The 13,949-nt window shown below is 40.2% G+C and overlaps 1 long non-coding RNA gene across 1 annotated transcript in view; it reads left to right on the forward strand.

Annotated features, from left to right (window-relative positions):
* LOC129427956 (uncharacterized) overlaps window positions 1-13,949 on the forward strand; it is an 83,707-nt gene that overhangs the window by 10,486 nt on the left and 59,272 nt on the right. Inside the window, exon 2 of the long non-coding RNA XR_008638795.2 lies at window positions 3,209-3,321. This is a non-coding gene — a long non-coding RNA (uncharacterized lncRNA). The remainder of the gene's footprint in view (window positions 1-3,208; window positions 3,322-13,949) is intronic.

The following is a 13,949-nucleotide window of genomic DNA, read 5'->3' on the forward strand; positions in this document are numbered from 1 at the left end:
TTTTGTGCATGCATAGGTGGTAAATTGATTTGTTTGTGTTCAACAAATGCTCCCCTCATCCTTTATCACAGGGGTTTTAAAGGGGCCATGTCACAAGACTTTTTTAAGATGTAAAATAAATCTTTGGTGTCACCAGAGTATTCATGTTAAGTTTTAGCTCAAAATACCATATAGATAATTTATTATAGCATGTTAGAATTGCCACTTTGTAGGTGTGTGCAAAAATGTGCCGATTCGGGTGTTTCCTTTAAAATGCTAAGGAAGTGCAAACACTGATCACAATGATGGTGGTTTGTTGCAATTCAAACTCAATTGTGCTGTGAATGATTTTTTCTCTCTCTCTTTCTCTTTGCACTAAATGGCTGTGCCGTGGTTGGATAGTGCAGATTAAGTGGCGTATTATTATAATAAGTTCTCCTTATGACATCATAAGGAGAGCCAATGACCTAATTTCACATGCTTACAGAGAATGGTTTATCAAAACTAAGTTAGTGGGTTGATCTTTTTCACATTTTCCAGATTGATAGAAGCACTGGAGACCCAATTATAGCACTTAAACATTAAAAAAAAGTCAGATTGAACGCCACTAACCGAAATTATTAACTTGAACTGTCCCCTTATATTACTTATAAGTAAATATTTCAATAGTTGAATAGCACATTTGCATGTTTAACTTTTAAACATGTTAATCATTTATTGCGTGTTCTCCCTGTGTCAGAGTGGGTTTACTCTAGCCTGGTCCAATCAGACTCTCATACATTCATTTCATTTGTACAGAGAGTCTGGCCACACTCCATTGCAAAGCGTTTCTTCCTTTAAGGAGGGTCCTCTGTTTATAGTTTAAAACTATTGGATCTGCCCAGAGTCACTCAGGATCTGCCATAGCCAATCGCTAACGTGTGGTCGTGACGTATATCATGCGCCGAAACCGGCCTGAAACAACAAGTTCGAATGATCAGACCAACAAAACTTAGCAAATATTGTTCTTGCTCCGGCTTTAACTTCTGTATATTTGGCAGTTTTGCAACAACGGACCGAATAGCTTTTCTCACGTCTTTCTCCGCTGCCATTACTGAACTCAAATTGACGCACGACCTCAACGTCATCGTTCTTAGCCACCCCCCTCTGTTTGCTGATTGGACCTGCAGATTTTTGCAGGAGAAAACAAAACTCTACAGAGCAGTCCCAGACGCAGTACTGAAGTGAAAATTAAGCTGAAGCACGTAGGAGGGCGGAGCCATGCTAGGTTTACTCCGGGTACTCCGGTTTCCTCCCACAGGTCAAAAACATGCAAGTTAGGTGAATTGGAGATACCACAAATTGCCCCTTCACCAACCTGTGTATGGATTAACTTGTGTGGATGAACCTGTGTAAAAATAATTTTTTTTAATCCGTTTAAAATTCTTAATTAGTAGTATTTTACATATTGTTATAATTATCTGTTATTGGACCTTCATCTGGTTATTTTCTATTATCGGTACATAAAACTTACAGTATCTGTCCATTTTGGAAGATTTCACAGTTTTCTGAAATACTGTTGTGTTTTGTAATGGTCCCATGACATACAGATTAAACAAATAATATACAGTACTGTGCAAAAGTCTTAGGCCACCACCACCATACTTGTTGTTTTAGTTTTAATGTCCATCCATGTTTATTTTTCAATCTATTTTATTAAGATACAAACAGAAAATACAGAAAATATGTACCAAAAAAATTAAAAATGACATTTTCAGCACTAAATGTCTTCTTTAGGTATCGTTGGTGTTAAGTGTGACCTCTCTTGGCAGTAAACACATCTTGAGCGTTTTTAAGCAGAATGAAGTAAAAATACAAATTTCTTTAAAATTAGAAATGAGGATTTAATTTTATTTAGGTCTAAGAGATCCTGCAGTTTCCTGCTATTGCTCAAGTGGAAGAGGAGTTTACCCTAAACTTGACACATCAGTTTACGTTTTTATACAGTTTTTAATACTATATACACATTTTCTGGATGTATTCTATTAAAGAGACTGAGAAATAATTATATGATCACTATAACATTGCAAAAACAACTAATTTAATTCTGGCATGGAAGACTTTTGCACAGTACTGTATATTATATATAAATATATATTGGCTAATAAGTGTTTTATTTAGATTTTTTAAATTTTTAAATTAGTAAAAAAGTATTCACATTTTATTATTTAATTGTATTTTTTATATTTCATCAACTCATGAACCGCCCGCAGTTTCCCCACGAAACATCAGCGGTTTGTGAACCCCTACTCCATCATATCACCAAAGAGTCTTTCAATAACCTTATTTCATAGGTTTAGCAAATATTGATATGCTGGGATTCCCGAACAGAGCTTTAAAAAAACACCTTTTTAAGAAATCACCTTATGAATATCTTACTTATCAGTGTGTCTGCCTACTGTAACAAAGATTTGTTGTTTCAACTTAAAAAAGTAAGTGTTCATCCTGTCTTCAAAATTTGCAGAGTCAACTAATATTTTAAAGCTGAATTAACTCAAAATTTCAAGGCAGCACCTTGTAAGTACCTTTTGTAAGTTGAAACAACAAATCTTTATTTAGAGTGTATTGTCTGTTTTGACATCGAAAACGTCACGTCACCTTTAAATTTAGATATGTCCTCATAAAGGTGCAATAAAAAGCTTAAAGCTGATGTACTTGATTTTTTTTGCCAAAGATGCCTTTGCTGGCAGTGATAGGTGGTCGGCGTGAAAACTCTACTTAGGTTTATAGTGATTACAACTGGTTTCGTTTGATTAGGGGCTGTTATAATGGTCTGACATTAGATTTGTGGCCGCATGCTGCTGCACAGCAGGTGGTCTTGGCATGGACTGTCATTGTCAGGATAAAGGCAGTCATTATGTGAGGAAGTGATGATCAGGAAGTCCTTCTGCCCAAAGCCAGAGCTTCACTGTGCTCTCCTCTGGAGAGACCAGAAACAAGAAACTTGCTAGACAAATACAAACACATACAGACAGACCTACTCTCTCTCTCTCTCTTCATCTTAACTATAACCTCTCCATAATTGAATGTGATTCGTGTTACTCCCTCCTTTCCCCTGAAGAAGTGCTTTTGTATGCATCCTTTCGTTCCAGGGCCAAAAGGCCCTTTAGTGCCCTTCAGGCATTTCTTATTAGTGTTGTAACATTATAGTGTTCTTTCTCCCACTCTCACTCTCTCTCTCTCTCTCCAGACAGCTTTGAAACTCATCCTGAACTGGTTCTTTAACAGTACCTGAGGGCAGGAGACAGCAGGTTATGCGTTTAAGGCCCACCTTTCTCAACCCCACCCCTCCCATCCCAGAAGGTAAAGGCCCTTTGTCATCCAACCGTACACAAGCGACCTTTGTTTATTTTATTGAATGTTTATTTCATTTTTAACCGCGGCACTCAAGGCTCCAAGGAGACGCGCGTGTGTACCTTTCCTCCACCCGTGTAAACACAGCATATTTCGCCACTCGTTTCCCCCGTAAAAAGTTTATATCTGTAATCTGTTAAGTCAGATATTTTAAACAACATCTCGCTGTGTTTATAAACACTGCCGGGCCCCTGTAATGAATTTACGGTAATGCGTTTTTTTTTAAATCTTCGCTATCACTTCAGACCTTTCGCGGAGCGCTCAGATAAAAATCCTGTGAGAATGTTTAGGCTTTCTCGAGAAACGTAAAGACAACAAGATGACAGAAATAGACAATGTTGGTGTGACAGTTTGCGGTCGGTTGAATGAAGCTGTTCTCGCAGAAACAACACGAGCGCAGACACTTCTGTGTGTAGAGCGAAGACAAACAGTTATCATCTGACTGTCAGGAAGAAACGTTTGTGTAAATCTGTACGATACTGATGAGGTGAATGATAAAGGAAAACATACACGTATAGACCGGCAAGGCCGTTTTTTACTGTGAAATATGCACTGCGCTAATGAAAAGTCTGTATTTATTTAGAAGGAATAACATTTCATTAATAGACAATGTGTGAAATTTATACTTAAAGTTTAGTTTATTGTCACAGATTTTTTTCTTTAAACATAAATGTTGATGAAACTGGCGCACTCACATTATCTAAACCAAACCATGCCCCAGCATGATTGTCACCCCTCCCTACTCCCCAAGATGCACGCACTCAGATGCACGCAATTTTATCGATCCGAGACCAGGCGCGCTTCATCATTTAGATGGGATTGTTTTAAACAAAGGAGGAAGTAAAGCGCTCTCTTAACAAGTAAATACTGGAACCCATAATGTTAAGTCTGTGTTTTTTATTTGGAGTCATTTGTTGCGCGATGACAGACAGCCCTCTCACATGCCATCGTATAGCTCAGACATTCATGTGACCGTACTGCGCGCATCAAAAGGTTTTTACAGAGGCAGATGAGGGCAAATCGAGCAAATGACGTCTTTCCTTTTGAATCGCGCTCAGGCTTTATTGCGCTCACACCATAGCCTTCCGCGCCTGAGCCCAAGTGAACCGCGCTCTAGACCACCTCTGCAACCCGACCGGGGCGCGATTAACCAATCTGTGCCCGGGCGCGGTACGAAGCGATCACACTAGTCAAACGAACCAGGCTTTGGGGGTCAAACGCGCCCGAGCGCGGTTTGGATAGTGGGAGTACACCCTAACATAGTTTAGCTAATTTCAGCTGACTCCCAAGGGGTTAAAAAAACTCCTAGGAGAAAAAACCCTTATAGGGGAAAAAGTCCTTGGGAGAAAAAAACCATTGAGAGAGCGCCATACTTAGGGTGTTTTCACACCTAGTTCGTTTGAGCTCTCCAAACACTCTCAGATCAGTTCAGGGTGTATATGTGAACAAACCAAGTGATCTCAGACCCCCCTAAAAGGACCCAGAAGTGAACCGAACTCAGACCACGTCAGGAGGTGGTCTGAGTACGGTTCACTTTTGGGTTCTTTTGTGGTTCGATTTCTTTTTGTTTATGTGAAATCAATGAGGTCCCGGTCCGCTTTGCGTGTCTTTTGGACATTGTATCAAAATCAACTGTTGCACAGAAAGCTGGGATCTGAGTTCTTATGAAGTTGTGATGTAAACAAGAAATGGTCTGAGATCACTTCAGTTCTGAAGAGGACCAAAAAAAGAACTGGGTCCTCTTTTGAGTACACTATATTATGAACACCAAAAGGACTGAGGTCACATTCAGCTAGTTCCTTTTCTGGTTCACTTTAAGTGAACTGGGCTTGGTTCTTTTAAAATGAACTATATGTGAAAACACCCTTAGCTGATTCTATCCTATCTTAAAGATATATATTGAATAATATATTATACAAATTTTATGTGAATTAAAGGTTTTAATAATTTAAATTAAAAGTTAAAGAAAGCAGTTGGTTGTCGCTGGGCAGGTTTAAGGTGTGAGAAAACAGAAAGATAAAAGAAAGTACTGGACATGTAGTGCACAGGTCTCGCTGTAGAATGTATTAGATGAATTGCAATGTGAATGCGTCAAACACCTGTGTACCCATACGAGTCAAATGATGAATAGCCTCCTTTAAAAAGGGAAAGTTGAATCTACTTAAATTACTTTAATTGGTAACACGTATTTTTTTGTTAACTTAGATTTTTCACTTAAAATGAAAAAATTTAAGTTGAATTTTTTTATTACTTTAATTGGTAACACCTAAAATGTAAGCTTTTTTAACTTAAAGAACACCTATTTTATTGCTAAAAAACGATGTTATTTTGTGTATTTGGTATAATACAATGTGTTTGCGTGCTTTATGGTTGAAAAAAAAACAATTTTCCACATACCGTACATTTTTGTTTACTCTCTTCCTATAATGCACGGATTTGAAAAGCTCCCTAATTGAACAGCTAATCTGTACGTTGTGATTGGCCTAAATACCTCTGACGTCAGCCGGAAACATGATGCTCCTTACCATGTTTGAAAGATTCGCATTGCAATACTAACAGAAGTTAATTTACAGGCTGTGAGTCCGAAGCGGGAAAAATTATGATATGTCCGTATTGTCTACATCACCAATCCCAGAAAGTAAACTGTTGCCTACAATCCGTGTGTTTGTTGTAGTCCAAAAAAAGAGATTTACGTTGGAGACGACAAGTCGCGTCATCGTTTAATTGGGGGTTTGTACCATTTGCATATCGTTAACATAAATTCACACTTACACACCAAAGGAAATGTAAAAACTTGAATCGGACAATAGGTGCTCTTTAAATTTTTCACCTAAACTGAGAAAATGTAAGTTGAAACAACACCTATTTTTTCGTAATATTTTTTTTTTTGGCCCATTTTGCTTTATTTGATAGACAGTAATTAGAGAGATGACAGGAAAGTACAGGGTGGAGAGAGGGGTATGGGATCAGCAAAGGACCTTGAGGCGGGATTCAAACTCGGGTCACCGGAAGCGCGTCTGCACCATATGTCGGAGCACTGTCTACTACCCCATCGGCTCCGACACAACACCAATTTTTTAACGTTAATCCAACTTTTACTTTTTACAGTGTATACTTTACAAGGCTCTACATTTGAATGTGCAGGTATGCTCGTCTATGCATAAAAAAAAGAAATATACTTAGGCCTTAAACCACGGCTCCAATACGCCGTATCACAAAAACCGGGAGCAAGTTAGCTGTGTCTAATCACATATATCAACTGTCTTCTAGTCTTGGACATTGTTTTGTCATACGTTTACATCATCACAAAGCATTTTCCTGACAAGCTAATATCATCTCCAGGATGCTTGTCATTTATCAATTCACGTCGTTGCCGTCTCATTACAGCCATCTGATATCTTTGCATTATAAACCGTTCATTTGTCAATGTGATCAAACAATCGCGAACCCGTGAACCAATTTCCCCGGCTCCGGCGTGATGACGCTTCATTGGGAACAATGCGAAGTTTCATCAGGAAAACACAAAGAAAGGTGGATGTTCGGCTGAGGTGGGAGTCGTTCTTCATATTCCTTCGGATGCGAGGGGCCGTATATTAAGACAGTCAAATTGTAGTGTGTGGATGATTGGTGGCAAGAACCTGGACAGGAAAGATTGCTCGCGAGAGTAGCCTCGCATTAAGCCTGTCAATGTACGAACAGTCGAGAGGAGAGAGCTATAATTAAGCCTTCCTCATCCAAGAGAGCCTCTCCATTATATTCAAATTAAGCATGAGTGATTTTGATCAATGTATTCAGGTATACGTGTGTTGAAACACTGGATTTTATTTCACCGTGTCAACAGAAAAGAGAGAGAGGGTGACAGAAAACAGCATTTTTCAAAGCCGCAAATCAGTACGAGGACACGGGTCGTTTTGTTTGGATTATGACGAGAAGTGTCGAAATTGTAAATTGCCTGTTGTCATCCGTCCACCAAGCTTGGACTGATTTGTTGCTGTCGCCGAAAACGATCGAGCGATTCCTTTCCTAAGCGATTCCGAGCGCGTCTTCGGGGAACAGTTTGTTCATTTCAATAGCTCGGAGACGCGAAGACCGGTTCCTCCCATAAATCTCCTCTGAAACATGACTTGTGCTGCCTTTTCCTCATCGCTCGAACACGGAGGCATGCTTGAATCTGACATTAAATGCCCCGCCTGTCTAAGTGAGCGTATGACGGATGGCGGAAAAGTTACACTTCCAGAGCAACAGATAGTGACCCATAAGTATCCGACCTTTAAACAAGCTGTATGAATTGTGATCGTCACTGGTTTATCTATCCGGGAGAGCTATAAAGCAAAAGAAACAGGCACAGAGGCAATAAATTTTACTATTATTTGTTGGCGAGAGCGAGCGTTACATATCTTTGTTTAATGTGTGTGACTGAAAGAACGAGACGGGCAAAGATGGAGTTGAAAAAGCATACTAGAGACAGACAGGAGAGAGATTGCTATCTGTCTGCATCGACAAAGCAAACCCAGTGTTAGGTTTCTGTTGGAACACAAGGCTGTTTTGTTGCAGGCCGACCTCGTCCTCACACTAATCTTGCCATATTACCTTCCAGGATCGCCGTGCTGTTTTAATATCTGTCACTACCTTCCTGGATTTTATGACTGCGCTTCCTCCTCTTACATTTGTCCTCTATTTGTTTGACTAGACTGTCTCAACCTTTTGTATAATTCTCTGTCTTTGTTTGATGGGAGACATAAGAATGATTTTGGTTCTGTCTCTGCTCTATCTCCGGCTGTTTTTCTCATCCGTGCCCGAGCTGTCGTTCGGAGAATGCACCCGACAAGTTGGTGTAAACACACTGATTGCGGCGCTAACCGGTCTCCAAGCGCACCTGTGTTTTATTGGTAAGGGCCTAGCAACAGGTCTGTCATCACAAAGGAGGTAATCTATTAGCCCTAATGATGCCTGCCGGAGAGACGCATTGATTTTTGCCTCTGCGGTATGAACGCCCGTGATTACCTTCTTACTCGATGTCTCAACCTAACAATAATGCCAAAAGTCCCATTAGGGTCGTGAACACGATTATTATAAATATGTAGTTTGTTCAAATCAATTCAAACTTAGCGTCGATGTTGTTTAAACGATAAGCTAGTGCGTGAACAATTATGTGTATGCTATACATGTACACAGATGGCGGATTAATTGTTTTGGTGCACTTACTTCTATGTTTCAAAGCTCCCTTATTGTCGTGAGTCAAAGCTTTGCCTAATTCTTGTAAAATCTGAAAGGCCAGAGCAGAACTAATTCGATATGGCCTTGTTAGTGAAGGCCGACAAATATAGCGTTTGTACCTTGGGAAAGCTTCACGGAATTGCGTTTTGCTACTTAGGTTGGGCCCTTGCCATTTTGATGTTTGCTTTTATGTCCCGGGAATAATATTTTGTGTTATTATTATCCGAAACGAGACACGCGCAAATTGAATATTGTATTTAAAAGTCAATTTCATTGAGGAGATTACGCAAATCAGCCTCGTTCTCCGTCCCGCGCCTTGATGCATCTCTTAATTTGTGCTGGTTTACTCTATTCATTTGCGAGAGGCTCGCCAAAGATCTTTTCACGCTTCGCTCCTTGTTTGCGTTTATTCCTTTTGCATGGTTACGGCATTTATGTTTGTCTCCTCGCGGTGCGCCGTCTTGAAAATCAAACCTTAAAAGCAATTACCTGCCGACATTTAATGTGCACAACCAAGGTGAATGTCATTTCGCCCCGACTGACTTCAAAACCTCAAGCATGGCAGCTGCAGTAAAAGCGGCTGTACTGTAACGAGAAAGAAAACAAAGTAATTCTGCTGTGTCGTTTTTATGGTGTTTGGTCATTTTGGTCCTAAACTGCAAATCCGTATGTGGAATTTCCTTTATTGGCCCTCATGAAGGTCAGCCAAAGATCTCCAACTATCAAAGGCCGTGTCTGAGCCTTTGGGGGTCCGGTGTAATGGCCCTCCTGACCGGGGGAAAGAGAAATCCCTGATTGCCCAACATTTAACAGAGCACATGTTTGTCATTAACACATCCTACTATGGTAGTTACATATCAACCTGGGACACAGGTGGGTCCTGGAGCCCCTGATTTGCAAGCTCTTTGTTCACCTTTGCATGGATGGTGAGCGGTTGGGTTTTGGGGGTCTGCTTCTGTTAGGTTTAAATTGGGCGGAGGTACTAAGCTGCATTTTCCCCCATTGAGGCCCACTCATCAATTTTAGCCCTGACCTCTGGGTATTTATTTTTCCCCGCTCCTTTTTTTCTCTGTATTCGTCTGTGCCGTGGAGCTTGGTGGTATTTCATTTTGAGGTCAGGAAGTTTCATATGGTGAGTGGAGTGAATTGTCTGGGACTGAGGATACCTTCTGCCCTTTCAGCATGCAGAGCTCGGCGAGTGAGTGAGATCTGTGGAATGCATATGAACGTTTAAGAGAATTTAAACAATGAAATCCTTTCAAAAATGATTTGAGATACAGATAGTGTTGTGGTAGTAACTTTAGAGGCTTGTTAATGCTTTACAGACAGCCTTTAGGCTAGCACCAAGCCAAAGAGCTAGCCATGAAACATAGGTCATCTAGCCTTTATTTCCTTTTTGTATCCTTATGTCATTTTGTCGCTTTAGTAAGGGGCGGTTCATATTTTGCGACAAAAAATGTACTGTTTCTATAAAAACACAGATATGTGTGTATTTTGGGACAACACATTTAGTGTTAAAGGGTCATTCCACTTTTTAAAAAAATATATTCATTTTCCAGCTTCCCTAGAGTTAAACATTTGATTTTAACCGTTTTGGAATCCATTCAGCTGATCTTCGGGTCTGGCGCTACAACGTTTAGCATAGCTTAGCACAATCCATTGAATCTGATTAGACCATTAGCATCGCGCTAAAAAATAACCAAAGAGTTTCGATATTTTTCCTATTTAAAACTTGACCCTTCTGTAGTTACATCGTGTACTAAGACCGACGGAAAATGAAAAGTTGTGATTTTCTAGGAACTATACTGTTATTCTGGCGTAATAATCACTTTGCTGCTGTAACATGACTGCAGGAGGCGCAGTGATATTACGCAGCAGCCGAAAGTAGTCCCCTTAGTAACTGTCAATGGCAGGGGACTATTTGTGGGCAGTGCGTAATATCACTACGCCTGCTGATGAAGACGAGCCAGTTAATGCGTCTTTCTCATTTGGGCCGTGTGGCGCGCATCCCCGCTCGCGGTGTGATGCGCATACCCGCTATTCTCCGAGATGCTTTTGACGGCCTTTTGTGCAGTGTTTTTTTATAATTTTTTTGGATGACCTAGTTAAGGCGGTAGGGTTTCCAAGCTTAGGCGGGCCGCCTTAACTGAAATATGCTGCGGGAAACCCTGATACGATTCTATATTCCTGCTATGGAAGTCAATGGGGCCTTTGAATATCTAGCTTCGTGTTCATCAGAACAAAGACATTTTTACAGGTTTCCAACAACATGAGAGTGTATAAATGATACTTGTATGAAAGAACATGCTCACACTTACTAATAAATAAATAGCTTAAATTGAACTGGGTGCTGAATCCCTTAATATATAGTGATATCCAGTAGTATAAGAAAGGACAGCACTCACAGTTCACTTGCAAAATAGTATTTTAATCGCCAACAACAGTGTATAAATGATGACAGAATTTAAATTTTTGGGTGAACTTCCCCCTTTAAATGATTACATATGTAAGAAAATATCCGTAAGGGCATCTGTAAGTGTGAGTTGCCCCCGAGCAGAAGTCTACACTCGCTATGCTGAGTGATGTGTTTATAGTAAGCAGCTTTTGGGGGGGAAATGTGTCCTTTTATGGTGATTCTCTGTGTTTTGCAAATATGCACTAATGCGATGGCATCCCGCTTCTAACTCTCTCTCGCTCGGATTCGGATGATGAGGTACCAGTGAGGGCCGCTGGTGTCGGGACGGTCCAGCATCCGTGAGTCATCCACTTGTAATCTCTTGTAAAAGTGCCTTTTAAAGTGTTCACATGAGGACGTATGTGTTTTCCTAAACCCTGAAAGGCCCCTGACAGGGGTTTGTTTTTACTTTAGACATGTAAAAGCCTCACTCAGAAGTGTTTAGGTTAGAGAGCTGCTGTCTGCGGCCCTCCGGCCACTTACGCCCAGCACCAACAACATGCTGTCCGGGAGTGTGTTTGAGAGGAGCTATCTGCATTTAAAGGTCCCGTTTTTTCTGATCCCATTTTTCAAACTTTAGTTAGTGTGTGAGGTTGCTATAATAGCATAAATAATACCTGTAAAATTATAAAGCTCACAGTTTACTGCCAAGCGATATATTTTCTTTAACAGAATTCGCCTTTCAAAGCCTACAGCGAACGGGCGGTTTGGACTACAGCCCTCTACTTCCTGCTCTAATGACGTCAGTAGTACAGTTTTTTGACTAAACTCCACCCACAGGAATACGTCCTTCGCCAGCTAAGCTAACGGCAAGCTAAGCTGCTATCGAATCACAATGCACTAAACAAACTACACAATCAGAACTCGATACGTATTTCTGATGGAGGGACTTCATAGAACAAAGAAGACATCAGCCCGTTATGAGGACAGTGAAAACAGCGCTATAGAGATAAGTAAATTGTGTGAAAAATACAGCGTTTTTTATGCGTGAAACATGAACACATGTTATATTGCGCACGGGACCTTTAACACATGAGGAGCATGAGGAGCTCAGATGCTAAAACCGCTAAACACTACCTCCTTCAAAAAAATTTCAGACACACTTTGAAGGTTTTGCATCTGAGTTTTTCATTTACAAACACACATTTTCATTTCTATTTTCGCCATCACCATTGTCACATTCAGTAAACTTGACATTCTCACTTAGACTTTAGAAAAGTCGTCTTTGAGAACAGTAAGGTTTTTCTCAAGTTATTTCCAAGTATTCGAAAAGAGGCAAGGAAAAAAAGTCATATTTCAAAGCTATTAATATGTGCGTTGCGCGACAGGAAATGTATTAAGTCATGTTCCTTATTAAACCTCACTAATGCCACATTATGTAGCATGTCATCAATTAAAATCAATCATTGGAGCTGGGGCATCATGAATTAAAGATGCTGTGAAGGTGGACAGCACATGTCTGAATGATTGGTGTGAGCTTTGTTCTGGGCTGCAGTCTTGCTGGCTCAGTGACCGGAGTTCATTTCAGCTTTGAAGAAATCTTAGGCTTTTGTTGCAGTCATTTTGATGTTGTCTGCTTGCGTGGAGCACAACAGGATGAACAAAACACAACAATGGGACGTAAAGTTTTTATTTGCAAAAACACGTATTTCCTCCTGAACAAACTCAAATGCATAATGTAGAGATAAAAATGCATGAGCGCAGGTGTGAAGGACGGACAGTTTTAAAGAAACACGATGTTGATAACATGAGATACTAAAAAGCAAATCAAAAATGTAAGCTACATTGACAAATAATAAAAATCGATGTTTAACAAAAACTGTACAGAGCAAGTACATAAAAATCAATGTTCAAAATGGTCCCATTACTTCACAAATGTATAAGTTAAGCTGTCAGGTACAATTTCACAGGAAATGTCAGTCTGACACAACCCATGTAAAGATGTCTGCAGTTTTATGTTTAATGTTATGGATTGCAGCTTTAATGTTCGGAAAAAGGTTCAGTGACATATTTTCATAATAAATGGTCAAAAATTTATCTTAAGCTGTCACTGGGGCAGTACCCTTTAAAAATATGTACTATTTAGGTACAAATACGTATGCATTTGGTATCAAAATGTACCTTTGTGGTACTAATATGACCTTTTTAGGTCCAAAGGTGTACTTTTTGAAAAGGTAACACCCCAGTGACAGCTAGGGAGCAGTTTTTGTTAATTTTTTTGTCAGTGTAGATGCCGTGTTTTACAGATAATTAATGAATCAGTGTGTTACAACTAGGGTTGCAAAGCACAGGAATTTTGGAAATATTCCAAAGTATTGAAGCTTAAAGGCAGGGTGCATGATCTCTGAAAGCCAATGTTGACATTTGAAATCACCTAAACAAACACGCCCCTACCTCAATAGAATCTGGACCTTCTTTTGATAGCCCCGCCCCACACAAACGCAACCCAGGCAACGATGTTGTGTGTGTTTTGTGTGTGTTTTTTGGTACTTGTCCCGACTCCCTCTTCCAAAGCGTTTCTCAAAAATTGTGCACCCCGCCTTTAAAGGTGATGTGTAAATTTTAGCGGCACCTAGCGGTGAGATTGCAAATTGCTACCAACGGCTCAGTCCATAGCTCACCCCACCCTTTTGAAACGCATAGAGAAGCTACGGCAGCAGTCACCGGACAAACATGTCATCGTTTGAGATAGGGCTGTGCAAAAATATCGATATTTCGATCTCTACTATCGATATTTAAAAACACCATCAAATCCCTCTGTGTGCGTCAAACGACCTACTCTGCCACTGCTGTAGTTGTCACTGTCCAGTTGTCTGCCATATATGGGGCCATTCGGCCAATGTCTCAGAAGTTAGAGGGAGTGAGAAAATGGCAGAAAAAAAAAACACCTGCAGCTTTTTTACAT

Source organism: Misgurnus anguillicaudatus, chromosome 14 (assembly GCF_027580225.2).
Source record: "Misgurnus anguillicaudatus chromosome 14, ASM2758022v2, whole genome shotgun sequence".
Lineage (NCBI taxonomy): Eukaryota > Metazoa > Chordata > Actinopteri > Cypriniformes > Cobitidae > Misgurnus > Misgurnus anguillicaudatus.